The 23,046-nt window shown below is 39.1% G+C and overlaps 1 long non-coding RNA gene across 7 annotated transcripts; it reads right to left on the reverse strand.

The window, feature by feature from the left end:
- Positions 1–694: 694 nt before the first annotated feature.
- On the reverse strand, positions 695–23,027 carry LOC119545495. Of its 7 annotated transcripts, XR_005219096.1 has the most exons (9): positions 22,812–23,027; positions 20,857–20,947; positions 16,601–16,696; positions 16,140–16,363; positions 15,020–15,080; positions 14,529–14,822; positions 13,888–13,963; positions 11,056–11,166; positions 695–1,022 (listed from the first exon to the last, which is right to left on the reverse strand). It is a non-coding gene; the product is annotated as an uncharacterized LOC119545495 (long non-coding RNA). The 7 variants fall into 7 exon arrangements; XR_005219095.1 differs by lacking the exon at positions 15,020–15,080 and having other exon boundaries at positions 696–1,022; positions 22,860–23,027; XR_005219099.1 differs by lacking the exon at positions 15,020–15,080 and having other exon boundaries at positions 696–1,022; positions 16,625–16,696.
- Between the last annotated feature and the right edge of the window lie 19 nt (positions 23,028–23,046).

A 23,046-nucleotide genomic window follows, 5' to 3' on the forward strand; every position in this document is an offset into this window, starting at 1 on the left:
GCAATTTGAATCCCCTGTGGAGATAGTCCTGGTAAACAATGAATGGTATAACAATGAATGAAATACCCCAGCACCCTTGCCCCCTAAGTAGAACAACTCTGAGATTGGCCACAGTCTTCTTAACTCCCCAGTGGACGGAGACGAGTCACCCTCTGGGTAATATTGTCTGATGTCAATGTCACACTATTGCTTGTCCTCCCTCCCTTGGCAGTTCTAACCTTCTACATTCACTTGAATCCCCCTCTCAGTGTCTGGGAAACCCAGCCTAAGTGCACAGCCACTTCTTTGGCATGAAATACTCTCTGAGAAGATTCAGGTGGGAGGGTGTGGTAGTGTCTGAAGTTCAGGTGAGCACACTGTGGGATATGTGGGCTACCTCAAGCCACTGCAATACCCTGGCACAGTCCAGCAGCAATCAACCTCACATTTCACTTGAGATATTGCTGTAATTGAGATATTGCTGCTATACATATAAAATCACTGTACATACAATTATTCAGAGTATAAAAGAGGAAATATTTCATCCAGAGTTCCCTGACTTATTCTTCCCTCATAATACATTTATGTGACTAAAGAAAAGTACATCCAGTGAGCCGATTCATAATCTCAGGCAGCAGTTTAAATACATGACAAATATGTAATGCAGACAAGCAAAAAAGAAAAAAAACAAAATCAAGACTTAAAATTTTATACTTTTTTACTTTATTTTTTTTCCGGGGGGGAGGGGTGGGTGTTTGGCATAACGAAAATGTGTCAATATGATGTCAAAATTTAACATGCAATTATTTCTTGATTATCTCTGTCTAAATAAAAAATTCATACCTCACTTAAATGAGGAAATTTCTGGGCATATTTAACTAAGTGTAGGTTCAAACCCTTTGTCAGTAGCAATTCTATTTTCCTAGAAATATTAGCAAGTAGGGGCAGAAATTTCATGAAGTACTTTGACTGCTTTGTAAGTTTCTTGTATTTTCCTCAGGTAATGTGTGATGGCACAACCATAGAGATGGAGAATCTTCAATCTAAAAAAAAAAGAAAAGCCCACAGATTATGTGGTATGGATACAGGTGATTTTAGATTCTAGGCATGATAAAAGCATCAAAATTCTTTTTTTTTCTTTTCATTTTATTGAGATATATTCACATACCACGCAGTCATACAAAACAAATCGTACATTCGATTGTTCACAGTACCATTACATAGTTGTACATTCATCACATAAATCAATCCCTGACACCTTCATTAGCACACACACAAAAATAATAAGAATAATAATTAAAGTGAAAAAGAGCAATTGAAATAAAAAAGAACACTGGGTACCTTTGTCTGTTTGTTTGTTTGTTTCCTTCCCCTATTTTTCTACTCATCCATCCATAAACTAGACAAAGGGGAGTGTGGTCCTTATGGTTTTCCCAATCCCATTGTCACCCCTCATAAGCTACATTTTTATACAATTGTCTTCGAGATTCATGGGTTCTGGGTTGTAGTTTGATACTTTCAGGTATCCACCACCAGCTACCCCAATTCTTTAGAACCTAAAAAGGGTTGTCTAAATTGTGCGTAAGAGTGCCCACCAGAGTGACCTCTCGGCTCCTTTTGGAATCTCTCTGCTACTGAAGCTTATTTCATTTCCTTTGACATCCCCCTTTTGGTCAAGAAGATGTTCTCCATCCCACGATGCCGGGTCTACATTCCTCCCCGGGAGTCAAATTCCACGTTGCCAGGGAGATTCACTCCCCTGGGTGTCTGATCCCACATGGGGGGAGGGCAGTGATTTCACCTTTCAAGTTGGCTAAGCTAGACAGAGAGGGCCACATCTGAGCAACAAAGTGGCATTCGGGAGGAGGCTCTTAGGCACAATTATAGGGAGGCCTAGCCTTTCCTTTGCAGCAACCATCTTCCCAAGGGTAAAACCTATGGTAGAGGGCTCAACCCATCAAACCACCAGTCCCCTATATCTGTGGTCATGTTAGCAAACATCGAGGTGGGGTAGGCCAATACCCCTGCATTCTCCACAGGCTCCTCAAGGGGACTCTACATATTTTTTTCCTTGTTTTTTTTTTTTTTTAAACCTTTTTCTCCTTTTTAAATCCACTCTACGTAAAAAAAAAATTAAAAAAAAAAACAAAGAAAAAAAACATACAATAAAAGAACATTTCAAAGAGACCATAACAAGGGAGTAAGAAAAAGACAACTAACCTAAGATAACTGCTTTACTTCCAACCTGTTCCTACTTTAACCCAAGAAAGTTACATAATATAGCAACATTTCTGTGAACTTGCTCCTACTATATCCATCAGAAATTAACAGACCATAGTCATTCCTGGGCATCCACCAGAACGTTAAATAGCATATCTGTTCTTCTTGGATTACTGTTCCCCCTTCCTTAATTGCTCTCTATTGCTAGTTCCCCTACATTCTACATTATAAACCATTCGTTTTACATTTTTCAAAGTTCACATTAGTGGTAGCATATAATATTTCTCTTTCTGTGCCTGGCTTATTTCGCTCAGCATTATGTCTTCAAGGTTCATCCATGTTGTCACATGTTTCACAAGGTCGTTCCTTCTTACTGCCGTGTAGTATTCCATTCTATGTATATACCACATTTTATTTATCCACTCATCTGTTGAAGGACATCTGGGTTGTTTCCATCTCTTGGCAGTTGTGAATAATGCTGCTATGAACACTGGTGTGCAGATATCTGTTCGTGTCACTGCTTTCCGATCTTCCGGGTATATACCGAGAAGTGCAATCGCTGGATCGAATGGTATCTCTATTTCTAGTTTTCTAAGGAACTGCCAGACTGACTTCCAGAGTGGCTGAACCATTATACAGTCCCACCAACAGTGAATAAGAGTTCCAATTTCTCCACATCCCCTCCAGCATTTGTAGTTTCCTATTTGTTTAATGGGAGCCACTCTAATAGGTGTTAGATGGTATCTCATTGTGGTTTTAATTTGCATCTCTCTAATAGCTAGTGAAGCTGAACATTTTTTCATGTGTTTCTTGGCCATTTGTATTTCCTCTTCAGAGAACTGTCTTTTCATATCTTTTGCCCATTTTATAATTGGGCTGTCTGTACTATTGTCATTGAGTTGTAGCATTTCTTTATATATGCAAGATATCAGTCTTTTGTCAGATATAGGTTTCCAAAAATTTTTTCCCATTGAGTTGGCTGCCTCTTTACCTTTTTGAGAAATTCCTTTGAGGTGCAGAAACTTCTAAGCTTGAGGAGTTCCCATTTATCTATTTTTCCTTTTCTTGCTTGTGCTTTGGGTGTAAAGTCTAGGAAGTGGCCGCCTAATACAAGGTCTTGAAGATGTTTTCCTACATTATCTTCTAGGAGTTTATGGTACTTTCTTTTATATTGAGATCGTTGGTCCATTTTGAGTTAATTTTTGTGTAGGGTGTGAGGTAGGGGTCCTCTTTCATTCTTTTGGAAATGGATATCCAACTCTCCCAGCCCCATTTGTTGAAAAGACCATTATGACTCAGTTCAGTGACTTTGGGGGCCTTATCAAAGATTAGTCGGCCATAGATCTGAGGGTCTATCTCTGAATTCTCAATTCGATTCCATTGATCTATATGTCTATCTTTGTGCCAGTACCATGCTGTTTTGACAACTGTGGCTTTATAATAAGCTTCAAAGTCAGGGAGTGTAAGTCCTCCCATTCCATCTTTTAAGGTCCCCTTCTATTTCTTTTAGTAGAGTTATGTAGTTTTCTTTGTATAGGTCTTTTACATCTTTGGTTAAGTTTATTCCTAGGTACTTGATTTTTTTAGTTCCTATTGAAAATGGTATCTTTCTCTTGAGTGTATCTTCAGTTTGTTCATTTCTAGCATATAGAAACATGACTGACTTATGTGCATTAATCTTCTATCCCGCTACTTTGCTAAATTTGTTTATTAGCTCTAGTAGCTGTATCGTCGATTTCTCAGGGTTTTCCAGATATAAGATCATATCATCTGCAAACAATGACAGTTTTACTTCTTCTTTTCCAATTTGGATGCCTTTTATTTCTTTGTCTTGCCAGATTGCCCTGGCTAGCACTTCCAGCACACTGTTGTATAACAGTGGTGACAGCGGGCATCCTTGTCTTGTTCCTGATCTTAGAGGGAAGGCTTTCAGTCTCTCACCATTGAGTACTATGCTGGCTGTGGGTTTTTCATATTTCTTCAATGTTTTGAAAGAGTTTGAGTAAGATTGGTGTCAGTTCTTTCTGGAAAGTTTGGTAGAATTCCCCTGTGAAGCCATCTGGCCCTGGGCATTTATTTGTGGGAAGATTTTTGATGACTGATTGGATCTCTTTGCTTGTGATGGGTTGGTTGAGGTCTTCTATTTCTTCTCTGGTCAGTCTAGGTTGTTCATATGTTTCCAGGAAATTGTCCATTTCCTCTACATTATCCAGTTTGTTGCCATACAGTTGTTCATAGTATCCTCTTATAATTTTTTTAATTTCTTCAGGATGTGCAGTTATGTCACCTTTTTCATTCATTATTTTGTTTATATGGGTCTTCTTTTTGATTTTGTCAGTCTAGCTAGGGGCTTGTCAATCTTGTTGATCTTCTCAAAGAACCAACTTTTGGTGATATTTATCCTCTCTATTGTTTTTTTGTTCTCTATGTCATTTATTTCTGCTTTAATCCTTGTTATTTCTTTTCTCCTACTTGGTTTAGGATTGGTTTGCTGTTCATTTTCTAGCTTCTTCAGTTGATCCATTAGTTCTTCGATTTTGGCTCTTTCTTCCTTTTTAATATATGCATTTAGTGCTATAAATTTCCCCCTCAGCACTGCTTTTGCTGCATCCCATAGGTTTTGGTATGTTGTGTTCTCATTTTCATTCGTCTCTATATATTTAGCAATTTCTCTTGCTATTTCTTCTTTAACCCACTGATTGTTTAGGAGTGTGTTGTTTAACCTCCAGGTATTTGTGAATTTTCTAAGTCTCTGATGGCTATTGACTTCTAATTGTATTCCATTGTGGTCAGAGAATGTGCTTTGAATAATTTCAATCTTTTTAAATTTATTGAGGCTTGTTTTATATCCCAGCATATGATTTATTCTGGAGAAAGTTCCGTGAGAACTAGAAAAGTATGTGTAACCTGGTGATTTGGGATGTAATGTTCTGTATATGTCTGTTAAATCTAATTCATTTCTCAGATTGTTTAGGTTTTCAATTTCCTTATTGGTCTTCTGTCTGGTTGATCTATCCATAGGAGAGAGAGTGATGTGTTGAAGTCTCCCACAATTATTGCGGAAACATCAATTGCTTCCTTTAGTTTTGCCAGTGTTTCTCTCATGTATTTTGTGGCACCTTGATTGGGTGCATAGACATTTATGATTGTTATTTCTTCTTGTTGAATTGCCCCTTTTATTAGTATGTAGTGGCCTTCTTTGTCTCTCAAAACATCCCTGCATTTAAAGTCTATTTTATCTGAGATTAATATTGCTACACCTGCTTTCTTTTGGCTGTAGCTTGCATGAAATATTTTTTCCATCCTTTCACTTTCAATTTCTTTGTGTCCCTGTGTCTAAGATGAGTCTGTTGTATGCAACATATTGATGGTTCATTTTTCTTTGATCCATTCTGCAAATCTATATCTTTTAATTGGTGAGTTTAATCCCTTTACATTCAACATTATAACCATGAAGGCATTTCTTGAATCAGCCATCTTATCCTTTGGTTAATGTTTGTCATATACATTTTTCCCCTCTCTCTATTAATATCCTTTATTGTACCCATACCGAATCTCTTTAGTACTGAACCTTTCTCCAAGTCTCTCTGTCCTTTCTTTGTTTCTCTGTCTGTAGGGCTCCTTTTAGTATCTCCAGTAGGGCAGGTCTCTTGTTAGGAAATTCTGTCAGCATTTGTTTGTCTGTGAAAAAATTTAAGGACTCCCTCAAATTTGAAGGAGAGCTTTGCTGGATAAAGTATTCTTGGTTGGAAATTTTTCTCACTCAGAATTTTAAATATATCATGCTACTGCCTTCTCGCCTCCATGGTGGCTGCTGAGTAGTCACTACTTAGTCTTATGCTGTTTCAATTGTGTGTGCTGAATTGCTTTTCTCTTGCTGCTTTCAGAACTTGCTCCTGCTCTTCTGTGTTTGACAGTGTGATCAGAATATGTCTCGGAGTGGGTTTATTTGGATTTATTCTATTTGGAGTTCGCTGAGCATTTATGATTTGTGTATTTATGTTGTTTAGAAGATTTGGGAAGTTTTCCCGAACAATTTCTTTGAATACTCTTCCTAGACCTTTACCCTTTTCTACCCCTTCTGGAACACCAATGAGTCTTATATTAGGACGTTTTATATTATCTATCATATCTCTGAGGTCTGTTTCGATTTTTTCAATTTTTTTCCCCATCCTTTCTTTTATGCTTTCATTTTCCATTCTGTCATCTTCCAGGTCACTGGTTCATTGTTCAACTTCCTCTAGTCTTGTACTATGAGTGTCCAGAATCTTTTTAATTTGGTCAACAGTTTCTTTAATTTCCATAAGATCATCTATTTTTTTATTTAGTCTTGCAATGTCTTCTTTATGCTCTTCTAGGGTTTTCTTGATATCCTTTGTATCCCGTACTACGGTCTCATTGTTCATCTTTAGTTCTTTGAGTAGCTGCTCTAGGTGCTGTGTCTCTTCTGATCTTTTGATTTGGGTGCTTGGGCTTGGGTTATACATAACGTCTGGTTTTTTCATATGCTTTATAATTTTCTGTTGTTTTTGGCCTCTTGGCATTTGCTGTACTTGATAGGGTTCTTTTAGGATGTGTAGACCAATTGAAGTCCTTATCTCTAATTTATCAGTTCTACAGCTTCGTGGAGTACACTTTCTCTAACTAACCAGCAGGTGGCGTCCACGAGCCACCTGTTCTCCACAAGCCACTTCTCCTCTGCTTTGCCTTTGTGGTGAGTGGGGGAGTGAGTCTTGTGGGGCCCAATTGGTGTACCAAGCTTGCGTGTGTAGTTGGTGTTGCCCGCCCTGTATATGAGGCGTGTTTCTGGGCAGTCAGGGAGGGGTGGTGGATCTAACAATCAAATCTCCCTGGTGATCCTGGAGTTTTAAAGCTGCTGCAATAGTCTAATCCTTCAGTTCACTCCTGCCACAGTTTGTCTCTGCCACTGACCCACAAGTCCTTGGTATTGGCATATGGCTCCTGAGACTTGCGAGTGGGTCCCTCTTCCAGGCCGTGCACCCCTGGTCCTCTGTTGAGGGATGACTGTGCTATGTCACAGGTGAGTGCCGTCCCCCCAGGGCGGTTCTGGGCTGCTGGGCTGTGTAGGGAGGCTCCCAGTCTGCTGAAATGATAGCTGAATGGGGCTTTGTTAATTCACACTGCTTCACCTTCCCAACTCTGTGACAATCAGCTGAGGTTACAGGGAAGGCTAATGTCCACGACCAGTTTTGTGGTATGTGCCTGTTATCTGAAGCACTTCCGTCACACTGGGTTGTGTGGGGCAGCTCTGGGCTATGGGGCTGGCGATGGGCAGGAGTGTTTCCTGTCCACCAGGATGATGGCTGTGAGCGGACACCCCCCTTTTCTTGGGAAGTTGTGGTGTTTAGTGAATTTTCTCAGCCACTGGATTATTGCCTTTTGTCTCAGAGCTCTCTTAGTTCTGCTCTTGTCTTGATATGCCCAAATTGCAAGTCTTTGAAGCTTTGTGTATTGGGCTTCTTAGAGTAATTGTTTTAGAAAAAGAAAAAAGGATTAAAAAAAAAAAAAGGGTCCTCCTCACAGATCTAATGGGTTATTCAAATGCTAAGAGACAAAGCAATTAGGGCCATTAAGGAAAGGTCCACAGGGTAGAGAGATCAGCTTTTCTTCGGGATTTCCATATGAGCCTCAGGGCCTGAGCTCTGCCCTTCCCCTTTCCATGTTCACCAGAACTCTAAAAATCCTCCGCTTTTATTTTGGAGTTTTTCGTGCTGTTTTTCTCTATGTCTGTCTCCTCTCTGCTGGGCTGGCTGCTCTCAGATTCTCTGGTGTCTGGTCTCAGTCTATCTATGGTTGGAGTTTGGATCAGTAGAATGAGTTTCCAATAAGGGCTGCCACTGCAGTTCTCCCTTCTCCTTCCCAGAGCTGACAGTCCCTCCTCCCACGGGACTGAGCCTGGCAGGGAGGGGTGCGGGTCCCCTGGCTGCAAAAACTTACAGATTTCGCTGATCTCAGCAGTTCCACATTTTGAGGAGTGTTGTATGAAGTATCCCCAAAGTCAGATTGCTCTGTGGTGTCCAGTCCATGCAGTTCCTGGCTTTCTACCTACTTTCCTGGAGGAGTAACTAAAACATACAGCTCACCAGTCCGCCATCTTGCCCCGCCTCCTCTCAAAATTCTTTAAAATAACCTTGACTAGTATTTTACGTTCTGTGAAGAAAAATAGCATCACACTCAAGAATAACAAGTCTATTTTTTAAGTTGTTACATGTGAGTGTCTGTTGAGTGAGAAAATACTGAGACTATCTAAAGCTACAGACCAGCTACATTCCAGAGGAAAGGGTGTTAGGCCCTTCTGTGAGGGAGAGTCTAAAGCACAGGTTGGCAAATACAGTCCACCGGGTTTTTTTTTATAAGTCCCTTCAGGCAAAAATGATTTTTACATTTATAAATACAGTTGAAAAATAAATAAAAAATTACTTAAGGACATGTGAAAAGTATATAAAATTCAAAGTTCAGTATGTGTAAATAAAGTTTTATTGGAATACAGTCAGAACAATTTGCTTTCAAGTAACAAAAGCAGAGTTGAGTACTTCAACAAGAGACCAAGTGATCCAAAGAGCTTAAAATGGCCCTTTACACAAAACATTTGCCAATCCCTAATCTAAAGGGAGAAGTGAGGAAAGGCACGTTTCACTTGTTTTCATGGCACAAATTAATTTTGTGCATTGGCAAAGAACCTCATTTTCAAATTGGTCCTCTACTCTCAGTGACTCTAAAAATCCTGTAAACTTAAAAAATCATAAGAATTCAACTTTCAGGGAAAGAAGTGAAGCCATCATAAAGCATGAAGGCAAACTGTGGAAACTGTATTAATGCTCATTAATTTAACATTGTTTTAAGAGGAAAATTCTGTCTACCAGCATCCACAGAATTTTGTGCAATTTTGTCTGAAGGCTAAGTTATTTTTTTTTTATCACATTCTAGGAGGATCCTATGATAAGTTCTCCTTGGAATGTATTACTTTTGCCTCGTAGGAAAAATGGACACACCACATTTCAGAAGGCAAAAAGGCCTAGGTCATCCTTTGTGTTTCCCATTTACCTTCCTTACCAGGAAATTCCCACTTAAATTTAGCATATAAATGCAGTAGTCAGCTTGCTTTCAATTCAATTTTAACTCTTTCTCTAAATGGTTTCTGATCTAACACTTTTTTAGTATAATTTTGAATTGCTCCACTGTATGTGTGTGTTTAACTGTAAAAAGTCTCAATGCCTTTTTGAAAGCAGGCAGGAGATAAATTATAAATAATTAGAAACAACTATCATGTACTAATGTCCATTTTAATTTTGGTAATATCAGAATGATAAACATGTCAATATTTCCTTGTTCTTAATTTCCTAATTATCTTTGAGCTGCTTAGGACACTCACCTTTTACCAAAGCTTATATTTAAACAACAGACAAAAAGTGTTCTAAGACCATAAATGGATTTCTTCCTAGGGAAGCCTACAAATTTTATTTCAAACACTTGAAAATTACTTTTAGCTCCAGGAAATGCTCTCTGTGCATTTTTAGATCAGACATACATTTATATTCATCCAAAAGAATGGAGAAATGTGCATTTCTTTGTAGAATGAAAGTAGTAACCAATTCTACAATATGAGATGTTAAATATTAATCTATTTTTGAAGGCTAAAAAAGATAAAAGCACCTGTTCCCAGAAGTACAAGAGTCAGAATGAGATCCATAAAATTCTAAAACTATTCTTATTCTACCAGAAAGGATAATTCAGCGTTCAAAGGAGATAAACAAATAAGGACCTTTTCACCAATACCCTAGAGTCTCAGCTTAGCAGTGGGCTCGGACTCTAATTTTTTCACTAATATAGCAATTGAAAATACAGAATCAGGATTTTTAATGATGTTACATGTATTCATTAATTTGCAAGACTTTAATGTTGTAGAAAACTGATGAATGTAATGAAACCTAGCTTTAAAGAAAAAAAAAAAGGCAAGAGGTCATATTTGCACCATGCAAAAAAATAGTGGAAGACGAAATCTTTGCTTCTCGACACATTTGTTGAGAATGCCAAAACTTCAGAGATGATGCTTCAAAAATGATATGGATTTCATTATCAAATTATTCATTATTATAGTTATATATTGTATTATCTCTATCATTCATATATATTATCTATATAATTCACATATATTATATTCATTATTCATAATTAAAGCTCTGAATTCATCTTTTCCAGTGATAAACAAATTCTTCATTACATTTTTAGATATTCAAAACTGGCAAACCAAACTTCCTCAAACTGTTCCATTATTTTGTTTGTTTTAAATCTAAAAAGGTCTAGTGCTCCATACAGACGTACCTGCACTATGAATCTCCCATTTTATGAAAGATTAATTTTTTTTTAAATTTCAAATTTCACTCAAGAAGTTCAGATTTCACAGCGTAGACTAAGACCAATTAAATAATTCTTGAAGGATGGAACCTATGAAACGGTGTTTCTTCCCCAGCTTGTTGTATCATCTTAGTAAATGGTATTCCAAGGACAGAGGTCGCCCTGACAAAAAGGTATTTCATTTTGTTTTCAAATATTATTTCTTTGATTATTTTAAGAATTCCAAAGTAAAAAGAAACATATTTTCTGTTATTTGAAAGGTCATGAAAACTTGTCTTAGCCTTAACTGGACTTATCAGAAGATGTTTCCTGGGAAATACTTAGTGACTGTTACAACTCCGTGTCAATAAAACAGAAACAACAATGAGGACTTACAAAGAAATACAGTATTTGCATAGCTAACATCAGGTTTCCTCTTCATTTTTTGATGACATTTAAGACTGAAAGAGATACAAGCAGGCAAAGTCAAAGTTCTCTTACCGTCTGCAGTTTTTGCACAGCTTTTTAACCACATCCAGGTTGACGTTCTCACAGAAACTGAGTTTCACACATTCCAAACTAATGTGACAATAATTAGCCAACAAACAAACTCTGGAAACGAGGAAGAGGAAGAAAAAGATATTAGAATAGGAAGTTAAAAGTGCTTTTCTACAAATAGTTTTCAAAAAGGATTCAACCCTTAAATTTGCCATGGCCCTTGACATTAAATTACCCCCACTCCTCTTTACTTACTTCTCCCCTTGCCCCTCACAGTCTCGAATGTAAAGGGAACTTCATAAAACAAATACTCACAGTGAACACATCTACTAAAATTTCCAGACCACACAAAGCAAGCAAAAAAATAAAGATGTCAGAAACAAAGGGATAAAGATGTCAGAGTTTCATTTTGAGATGCTGAGAGAAATGACAAGAGTAGATGAATCAAGATAATTATCAGTGTTATAATTTTGACATGTATTTAATAATAATGAAGGGAAAGTAACTCGTTTTAAAATTTTTTTGAGATAATAGATATACAAAATAAAATTTGCCATTTTAACCATTTTTAAGTGTACAATTCAGTGGCATTAATTACTTTTATATTCTGTCACCATCACCACTATCCATTACCAAAATGTTTCCATAACCCCAAGCAGAAACTCTGAGCCCATTAAGCAGTAATTCCCCATTCCTTCCTCCCCAAACCTCTCTCATCTACTGTCTCTATTCATTTACTTATTCTAGATATTTCGTTGTGTCTTAGTTTGTTTAAGACTCCTGTAACAAAGGACAAATTTGCTTAAGGCTGCTGTTACAAAGTACCAAATCTCTGACTTATAACTGAAATATATTGTCTCACAGCTCTGAGGGCTCCAAATACAAAATCGTGCCTCTTCCTAAAGAGCCTCTGGTTTGCCAGCAATCCTTGGCTTCCATCTCTGCCTCACTGTCTCGGCTTTCTCCCGAGCCTCTATGTGTCCTCTCCCGTTCTTAGGACATCAGTCATACTGGACAGGGCCTCGTCTTAACTGAGAACATGTTTCATAGACCCTGGTTTCAAACAAGGTCACATTCACAGGACTGGAGGTTAGGACTTGAACAAGCCTTTATTTGGGGGTTGGAGGGACACATACTTCAACCCATAATCCCATGGAGTATGTAGAACAGCAGGTGGTGTTTGTTTCTTTGTTTCTTTCCCTGAAAGAATTCTACATGTTTCCGTAATATGGAGACCACATGCATCTGGTAAGAAGCCTATGTCTTTGAATGTTAACATTTTATATACACAAAACTCTCATTTCTATTCCCATCTTTGAAATGAATATTTTCTGTGTTTTCAAATCAGTAACAGAAAAATTAGAGGTACTTTAATTTTCATGGACATATCCCTACATACTGAAATTTGGATACCGCATTGGGTTCCAGTGAATGATTAGATGAGCACCATCGAGGAAATAAGCCCTCCCTGTCATAATCACGAAAGTCCAAAATTCCTCAAAATGGGTTTACTCAAACTGAGGAACACTTTTTGCTTTCCTTTTAAAAATACACTTCTTAAAAGAAGAAATATCCACCTTTCCTCAAATTAATAACATCAGTTTAATGTCCCATGAATAATCCATGTTCTTTGGAATAAAGAAAAGTTTATGAGTATTATAAACAAACGATAACGGCCAACTCTTACAGAGTGCTTTCTATGCACCAGGTCCTAAATGTGTCCCTATCCGTTCCAGTTTGCTAGTGCTACTGTTATGCAAAATACCAGAAATGGATTGGCTTTTATAAAGGAGGTTTATAAACTTACAACTTTACAGATCTAAGGCCATAAAAGTATCCAAACTAAGGCATCAACAAGAGAATATCTTCACTGAAGAATGGCTGATAGTGTCCAGAACACCTCTGTCAGCTCGGAAGGGACGTGGCTGGCATCTGCTGGTCCTTGGCTCCCTGGGTTCTGGTTTAAAATGGCTTTCTCTAAATGTCTCCCTCAGCTGCACTGAGCTCCTTCTGTCTGTGAGCTATCTTATAGGACTCCAGTGATTTAATTAAGAGCCGCCCTGAATGGGCAGGGTCTACATCTCCATGGAAACACTCATTCAAAAGTTTAATGTCTCCCTTCATAAGACTGCATTAAAGAACATGCCTTTTGGGAAAAGACAGGAATGTTACGAAAGATAAAGATATGATTGATAGAAGAGGGGAAAGGGACAGAAGGAAGAAAGTTGGAGGAAGGGCAGAGTGAAAACATTCCTTCCTACAGAGCCAGAGATTCAGGTGAGAGTAATGTTACAAGAACATAGGGTTAACTAAGTAAAGTTTAAGAACAGCCAGCAGGAAAACTAAAACTAGGTATATATGCATCAAAATTTGGGAGGTGGAGATAGCAAAGTATATATTCATCCTTCACAAGAAGAAGTCATAGATAACTAAAATTAATAAATCATAAATAAAGATGAGTTCATGTGACTTAGTCTTTTCAAAGTAATCACCAGATCTACAATCACAAATGGCTGGAAATGGCTATCTGGAAAGTAGACTAGTGATGGAAGTGTTGTTTTTCATCACAAACATGTTCTACAATTTTATTTTTTTCCACGTCATTATTGCTTTGATTTAAAAAAAAAAAAGCAATTGGAGGTATGGGTATAGTTGAAGGGAAAAACGCTGCATAAATAATACTTTGCTCAAAGGAATACTAAAGACTTTCTCTGACTATAGTGTTAATTTCTCTTCAGCCTCCATTCCCAGAACATGGAAATAATAGTGTGATTGTGTTTACAAAATACTGGTCTAGAAGGAAATGTCTCTCTGTCACTGAAAGGGGATTCTTACCATTGATAAGTCATAAATTTTTTTTTAATGCAGCCACATCTTCTTTTTGACTTATGTGTTTTGATTGTTCTTCTAGCTGAAAAGAAAAATAAAAGTATGTTTACAAACCTCCCTTGAAATTATCTGATTAAATCTAGGAATATCTCTGAATATCATCGAAATGGGAATTCTAGAAGCCTTTAATTTTCAATTTTATACAACTTTAGAAATCATTAAACCATGTATAATCTAGGAAGATGGGAGTTTTTGTTTTACGTAATTTGTTAAATGAGTTTTCTTTGACACAACTGAAAAGTTCTTTTGGGAAACCATACAGCCATAAAGCAGCCAGTCCTTGCTTGTTCAGTTAGGCTGCAAATGCGTCTGGATCTTTCCACTCTCCTAGCACTTTATCTGCATCTGACACTTTCTATCTCGTATTAGAGTCGTTTGTGTGTGTGTTTTCCGTTCTGTGCTGTAGTCTCGGTGTTTCAGAGTCAGAGTTAGTGTCAGATTCACCTATGCTGCCTTCACAGTGAAATGCTTACTAAACGACTGAACTAAGTAACATTTAGATATGACATGAGGTAAGGGATATGCACACATAATATTATATAAATATATTTATGAGCTTTGCTTGGTGGTGGACTTAGAAGTATTACCAGATTAAAGCAGTCCAGGAGCATCTAAAACATGGAGAACAAAAAATTCTTTTCTTAGGAGTATCTTCCATCCCCAGGGATTTGTGGGGATTTGTGGGTGTCAATTTATTTAAAATGTGTGTGTTCATCAAAACAAATCTCATGTCTCATCAAGTCTAAGTACTCTGATGCTGGAGCCTTCTTCGTCTTGCCACATAGTATTCACCGAAGCTCTTCACACAAGTATGTCACAATTGCCACATGACTATCGAGGATCACTGATTCCAAGTTGCATTTTGATTCAGAGAGGAGAAACTGTGGAAAGACATGAATTTCTTAGAATCAATGACACAGTATGATAATTATAATAAAATCTGCAACCTTTTCTATGTGGTTCTTTACAGTCTTCAATGCACTCTCACAAATCCTCCCTTAACAACCCCATCAGGCAGAAAGTCTGGTAGAAGTGAGAAAAACACAAATTGTGCAGTAAGATGACCCCCATCCCTTACTGGCTGTGTGCGTGCCTTTGAACAAGTTTCTTAGCCTCTCTGGAACTCAGTGTTCTCATCCCTAAAAAAGAATATTTGCACATCTCTCAGTTTCAGAATTAGATAATTTTTTTAATTGTAAAAAAGAGTTTAATAAACTGGAAAGTCAACAGAACACCCATTACTATGGTTAGATAAGACAGTCATTACAAATCCCATTTTAGATGGAAACTAAAACTCGGAAAGATGAAGCCAGGTGTGACAGGCAGAAGGTGGCACAGTCTAGACAAGAACTCTGGCTTCTCACTCTCCACTCAGGCCCCTTTACTGTGTGGTGCTATCTGGTCTTCACTGGATGCTGCAGCAGGGCAAGAGCCTCTGGGTATGTTCTTGCAAGCGCTTTCTTAGCGTAGAGATTTGAGAGGCCACGGAAATAAGTGAGGGCAGTGAATAGGAGAATCTGTGGCTCTGGCATCAACAGGTCAGTTCAGATTCTGCAAAACAGGCCATCTATATGTTTTAATGACTTGTGAAAAGTAGGTATGAGGTTGACAACGATAATAATTTTCCAAGAAGGATACTAGGGAGAACTCTTAATGATCTCAGCAGAAGTCTAAGTTACAACAGCCTACAAAATTCACTTAAACTTCACTTAATTTCATTGACTCTAAAACACTGGAAAGGGCATTCAAGTTTATCAGGTAAACAGCCAGAGAAGCAATGTGAAGTCCCCGAGGTCATAATACCACTTGTAGAGATGATTATTTTCTAATTATCTGTCTTGGATTTAGTGAAGATCTTTCCATTAACCATGGAGACAACCATATGCAAGAAGTGAAATCAGTGCTGTGCTGGAACCAGTGTGTACTAGCTGATGACAACCCTTCGAAGCATCTCCTCCTGACTCTGCATTCAGTGATGTCAACCTAGGAGCTTGAACTCAGTCATTGTGAAATATTTATATCATGGAAATTGGCAAATGCTACAAACTGGGGCTTGCCACACACCCCGAGAGCCATTTGTTAAAAATTTATCAGCGCACCACTGAGCGAAATAGACCCTGCTCATTAGAAACCAAACAGAGAGCAAAGGCCAAAACTCAATCACATCTTTGTTCATACATCACTGAGTTTTCTCTCACCTCTTGCTGACCAGTTCTTGCTGGAACTTTCTATATGGAAGCGGAGTATTCATTTCATTCAGGAGTTACTGAAATCCTACCATGCACCTTGCTGTGAGCTAGGAGTACGGATAAAACTGTAACCACGGAAGACGGTGCCTTCTGTCATGGAGCATCCAGGTCACTGGACACGTGGGACTTGGTTGGCGAAGACCATGGAAAGCAAATGGGGGTTTGATGGACAACTGTTCAAGGGATCAAAAATATTTATTAGCTATATGCAAAAGAGTCCATGGCCCCTGGAACAAGCAGAGGAACTTAGGGGCCCTTTAAAAAAAAAGTCTTTCCAAGGAGCCTAATTAGACCCTGAAATCTGATTCCAAATGTCACTTAAATATTATTGCAAACATTTCAATCATTAATAATGTAAACACACTGGAATACTGAGGCTATTCCTAAAAGTCTAGCTTCTACATACCTACCTTTTTGAGTTTTTTTACGGTCACCTGCAGATCTCCTACTTCTCGTTCACACTGACATCTGGGGTCACTAAGAGCTCCTTCAGCTTTCCGTTTTTCCTAGAAAAAGAAAAATACTGTGTTGCACATTCACAGGGTTGATTTAAATAAGTTGAGCCTCTTAAAATAACCATCTTCAAAACCCCACAGCTGAGAAATCTTTTGTCTCCAACTAATGCTGAGCCCAAGTCTCTTACCCGGGGAAGGTGCGAAAGGACGGAAGAAGTAAACCAAGCAATTTTACCAGTGCAGCACTTCAGGAATTTTCTGGAATTGAAACTTACAAAAGTGTAAGAATTGCAGCATCTTCCATAACCTACATGCATACATCATCCTAGAGTGACACCTCTAAGACTTTACTCCCACTGTGAGAGATGGTTTAGCACATCAATTAATTAATGATTACTATAATTAATTAAAAGAGATGCCGATTCTGGGAAGATGGCGGCATAGAAAGAGGTGGAAGACTTAGTCTCCCCAAGAACAATTCATAAATGAACAAAAAACCAGTAATTAACCTGGAATAACAGCGGGGAGACAAACGTGACTGTACACTCAGCATCCACCGACATGAATTGGGAGGAATGCCCGAGATCACAGCAAAAAATCTGTAAGTAAAACTGCGGACCCGCGCTGAGAGCCGAGAACCTAGAGCCGGGAGCCCCTCCCTCACGGAAGCCGCGCCGTGCACTTTCTCAGCCCAGCTCCAAGTGAGGTTTTAATAGTAACTGCTGAATACACACAGCGAATCCTCAACAAGCAGACAGAGGCTTTTGGTGACTACTGACCTTGGGAGAATTGGGGGGAAATATTCTGTCTCTCGCTGTCTCTCTGTGGAGAAAACCTCAGCTGCTCTCAGCCCACAGGGCGTTGCAGTAAAGACAGCCTCACACATTCTGCATTCTGAAATGAGCTGAGAGCCCTGCGGCACAGCCCAGCGGCCCAGGGCTTCCCTAGAGGGACGGCGCACACTGATGACGTAGCACAGCATCCCCCTTGGCTGAGGGAGGATCGCGGCTGGGAGGAGGGATCTGCTCGGAGAACCCAGGGGCGCTACGCCAAGTCCGGTGGTTTGTGGGACAGCGAGAGAGAACTGCCCTTCCTCCCTGGCCACCCGTACACACGCCCCACATTCAGGGCGGACGGCTCCAGCAACACACCCAAACTGAGTTCTCCAACTGAACCCACAAGAATCATTTCCCCACACACCGTGGAAAAAAGGTTGAGAACTGACTGCAGGGATATAGGTGACTCACAGACGCCATATGCCCATCTGCTGGTTAGTTAGAGAAAGTGTACGTCACCAAACTGTGTCTCTGAAAAATTAGATCGATATCCTTTTTTTCTGATACAACTTGAAAGAACCCTATCAAGCAAAACAAATGCCAAGAGGCCAAAAACAACAGAAAATCTTAATGCATATGATAAAACCAGACGATATGGAGAATCCAGCTCCAAACACACAAATCAAGATTTCGCAAGAAACGTTGTACCTCACAAAATTAATTAAAGAACTACAATCAAAGAACAAAAACATGGCAAAGGATTTAAAGGACATCAAGAGGACCATGGCCCAGGATATAAGTGCCATAAAGAAGACCCTAGAAGAGCATAAAGAAGACATTGCAAGAGTAAATAAAAAAATAGAAGATCTTATGGAAATAAAAGAAACTGTTGGCCAAATTAAAAAGACTCTGGATATTCACAATACAAGACTAGAGGAAGCAGAACAACATCTCAGTGTCCTAGAAATCCACAGAACAGAAAACGAAAGAACAAAAGAAAGAATGGAGAAAAAAATTGAAAAAATTGCAATGGATCTCAGGGATACAATAGATAAAATAAAACGTCCAAACTTAAGACTCATTGGTGTTCCAGAAGGGGAAGAGAAGGGTAAAGGTCTAGAAAGAGTATTCAAAGAAATTGTTGGGGAAAACTTCCCCAACCTTCTACACAATATAAACACACAAAGCATAAATGCCCAGCAAACTCCAAACAGAATAAATCCAAATAAACCCACCCCGAGACATATTCTGATCAGACTCTCAAATACTGAAGAGAAGGAGCAAGTTCTGAAAGAAGCAAGAGAAAGCAATTCACCACATACAAAGGAAACAATATAAGACTAAGTAGTGACTACTCAGTGGCCACTATGGAGGCGAGAAGGCAGTGGCGTGACATATTTAAAATTCTGAGAGAGAAAAATTTCCAACCAAGAATACTTTATCCAGCAAAACTCTCCTTCAAATTTGAGGGAGAGCTTAAATTTCTCACACACAAACAAATGCTGAGAGACTCTGCCAATAAAAGACCTGCCCTACTTCAGATTCTAAAGGGAACACTACCAACAGAGACAAAGAAAGGAGAAAGAGATATAGAGAATTTTAACAGACATATATAGTACCTTACATCCCAAATCACCAGGACACTCATTTTTCTCTAGTGATCACAGATCTTTCTCCAGAAGGGACCATAAGCTGGGACATAAAACAAGCCTCAAGAAATTAAAAAAAAAAAAAAAATTGAATATACTCAAAGAACATTCTCCAAACACAATGGAATACAAATAGAAGTCAATAATTTTTGAACTATAACTCCACTATTTACTTCTTGCATGATAAAAAATACACAAACTCTAAGGACAAATCAGTAGTTTTGAACTAAATGTAAAATATGTAATTTTAGACAACTACATAAAGGTGGGGGAATGAAGGAGTATAGGAACATAGTTTTGTGCCCTATTGAAGTGAAGGTGGTATCAAAGAAAAACAAGATTGACAGGGATTTAAGAGGTTAATTTTAAGCCCCACAGTAAACACAAAGAAATTATCAGAGAATATAACCACAGAGATGAAAAGCAGAGTTTGTGTTAAGAGAAATGGGGGAAGGGCCATTCTCGGGCACGGAGCTAGGCCCCTGCTACAGAGGATCACACTCCAGCCTCCTTTAAAGCAGGCAGGAGGAAGGAGGGAACTGAACTGTGAACCACAGTGGGGACGTGTTCTTGGTTCTGGTCTGCGTTCTGGTGGGTGTGAACCCACTGTAAATAGGAGCTCTTCATGATGTTGCTTCAGTTAAGGCATGGACCCACTGAATCAGGGAGAATTTTAATCCAGATTATGTTGTCCTTTATAAGCAGAGTGGCAGTCAGATGGGGAGAGAAGTCATGGGGAGCGGCCAGAAGATGGAACTCGAGGGAACCAGGAAAAGAAAGGACAAGATGCCGACATGTGCATTGCCACATGACGGAAAAGCCAAAGAACCCCAAAGATTGCTGGTCAGAAGATACCGACCTGGGGAAGAAGCAAGCCTTCTAGCCTCTGAAACCACAAGCCAATTAAACCCTGTTGTTAAGTGAGTCCATTGTATATTTGTTTTAGCAGCCAGGAAACCAAAACATGGCATGATCCCATTTTAAAGATGGGACAAAAAAGGCTCAGAGGTGAGGCTATTTCTCAAGTGCCACCTAAACTAGGCAAGGACTGAGCCAGGAGTCAACCTGAGGTCTATTACATGTCAATGCTCAGGCATTTCTGATCTATTCTACTGCCTCTCAGAGTTAATGGGACAAATGAATAGACAAAAATGGAATGTTTAACCTAACCTTTAACTACTCGAAGAAATATGTCTATTTTCTGCTTATAGTAAACATTAATCACCTACAGCTATTTTTAAAGGAAAAAAGAAAATTGTTTCTTCAGTGGAAATCACTGAGGCCGCATCCAATTTTCAGCTTTAAAGAGTTCCTACAATATGAAGAAAAGGTGTGTTTCATAATAAAATTCCAATGTTAAAAGATAGGATTTTAATTCCACTGTAATCTAGATTTAAAGTTGGTGGTGGGCACTGGCAATGAGAGAGTGGTGTGTTCAAGTCAAGCCATCTTCTCTAATGCAGGCTGGCTCTGCCTCCTGCAGCCCCCAGCTCTCATGTCACCTCTTCAATGCGACCTCTGACCCCCAGCCTAGAGCAGCCTCTACTCCGCCACGGTGAATGACACACGCTGCTTTACTGTCTTCACGGCACCGCTGCTGTCTGAAATTACCTACTTTATTTATCACCCGTTTATTATCTGGCTTTCTCTCTCTATCCTAGTTCCTCAAGAGACAACCACTAAAACAGACCTGTTTCTCCTGCCCCGACACCTAGAGGAGTGCCCAGTATAGAAAAGGTACCTCATGAAGATTTGTTCCATGAAAGAGCCAATCCCAGAAACTCACTTCTTTCCGTGTCCTGTGTTCTGCTGCCTGAATCCTCTGATCCATTTCCTCTTCCAGCTCACTCAGCTGCATGGCTGCCTTGTCCTGGGCTCTGAAATCCAAAGGACATGTGCCTTCGCATTATACTCTCAGAATTGTCAGATGAAGAGGAAACTCGGAACTCATCTATTTCAAGCCCCATATTATACACATGAGGAGATGCAATATTCAAAATAATATCCCCTAGTCCTTCCACATGATAAAATCAGATTGGTAATTTGTCCACCTAAGTGCAAAATTATGTTAAAACTAGACATTAAACAAATGAAATTAGATAAAATTATCTTAAATTAGATTGTAGCAAAGAATCGGTGAAGATATGGAATCATTGGGAAGCTCAATAAATTGCAAAAATCCTGTTTGCTGCCATGACAGAGCTACACACTGGATGTAAAAGAACCCCACAGCAAAAGAACAGTTTAAATATAATTCTGATATTGCATTATGTACAACTTCAATGCTATATGCTAAAATTAGAAGGGAAGAAGAGATCTAAACAATACTTATTTCTATTTGTCCCCTTAAAGATAAGGTAGCCTTCTAGAAAACTTCTGTTTCTTTTAGTAACTGAATTAAATCTCTATCTCTATAGAGACAGAGCATTCTGAGTTGCTAGAAAGTTAGAAATGGAAATATTTAGGTGAGAAGGGTTGAAGGATAATTTCATTTTGCAATTCTCAAGTATGGAGATGTGTGTCACTTGACAGCATTTGGGGTTTCAGATTAAACCCTAAAAAAGAAAAAAAAAAGAATTGTTTTCTTTCAGCTCCATATCTAATTATTTAGCTTGTCATACGCATACGACTTGCGCATCCAAATAGATTATAAGCTACATGAAAGCAAAAACCATGCGTTCTCGAGAGCCAATTCACCTGGACCAATGACATTTTATTAATAAAAGGTAGAGAGCAGAGCTTAAATATAAAAACAGGCTCCCATCTTCCTGTTTGAGGAGCTTCTGCTACACCACCCAACCTGCTTTTAACTGATTTGCTCCCTCACAACACAATTTGTTCATGTATTAGTTTAATTTCTACATAAAACTCCAAACAAGTGCTGGGAAGTGGGGAAGACCCCAAAGTAAAGTTTTGAATAGCTTCTCACTGTTTCCTATTCCTACTTATTTTCCCTTCACACACAGACTTCTCCACGTTGTTAACCATGTTTGCAAAGACAGCTTGTTTCTGTTTTTAAGTACCTGCTACGGAAATTACACATCTCCACAGCAATTTCTTTGGTCAAATCTGGGACAGTAAAAAGCTAAGCCAGAAGTTCCTTCTTGTTTGTTACGACCACTTTTTCAAGCCACTCCTTCTTAACACCCAGTCCCCAAAATATCTGGGACCTCTCCTGAATGTGTTCTCCCTGCCATTCTCATTTCTCAGCAACTCTTCTTTCTTTTCTTTTTTTTTTGTGTGTTTGTTTTGTTTTGGTTGTAAATCAGGGAGCCCATAAAGAGCGTTTGCCCCGGCCTTTCCTAATTCTTGGCATGTTGGAACTGTGCACTATCACCTGGCCCAGGGCCCCCCAAACAAAGAGAAGATAGAAGCAGCTCTTCTAGCATCTCCTAACCAGACACGGAGCTGGGGATGCTCCTTGGCTAAGAACGTAAGGGAATGATCACAGGTCATCATTTAAACAAGGAAGCGAGGTCTTTGACAGCTAGGAGGAGAGGGGCAAATAGAAACTGCTGGCTCAGAATGGAGCCAGGCTCCAGATCCCAGCCAGAGAGCACAGGCTTTGAAAGGAGAAGGCGTTCAGGGAGAAGACACCAGCACAGCTCATCCTAATGTGACGTGCTAATCCATGGGGAGAGACGTAGTGATGACAACATAAAGGACACTGCTCCCTTATTCCCTTTGGGTTTACATGCAACTGTCCTGAGAAGCTGTGTATGTGTGTGTGTGTCCACATACCTTTGTGTGGGTCTGTGTGTACCTCTGTGTGTTTTAACAGATAGTCACTGGACAATCTGAAGAAACCACGTGTCTGCCTGCCAGTCACCCCTCAAGGGAAGCCAACTCCGGGTCTCGGGTCCTTACTCCAGAATTTTCTCCAACATTTAGAGATCAGAAGACCACCCTTTATTACCCTCATGCAGACCCCTAGAAGGCAAACTTAAGGTCAGGAACTGAAAACGTTCAGAAGAAA

This window comes from Choloepus didactylus, chromosome 10 (assembly GCF_015220235.1).
Source record: "Choloepus didactylus isolate mChoDid1 chromosome 10, mChoDid1.pri, whole genome shotgun sequence".
NCBI lineage: Eukaryota > Metazoa > Chordata > Mammalia > Pilosa > Megalonychidae > Choloepus > Choloepus didactylus.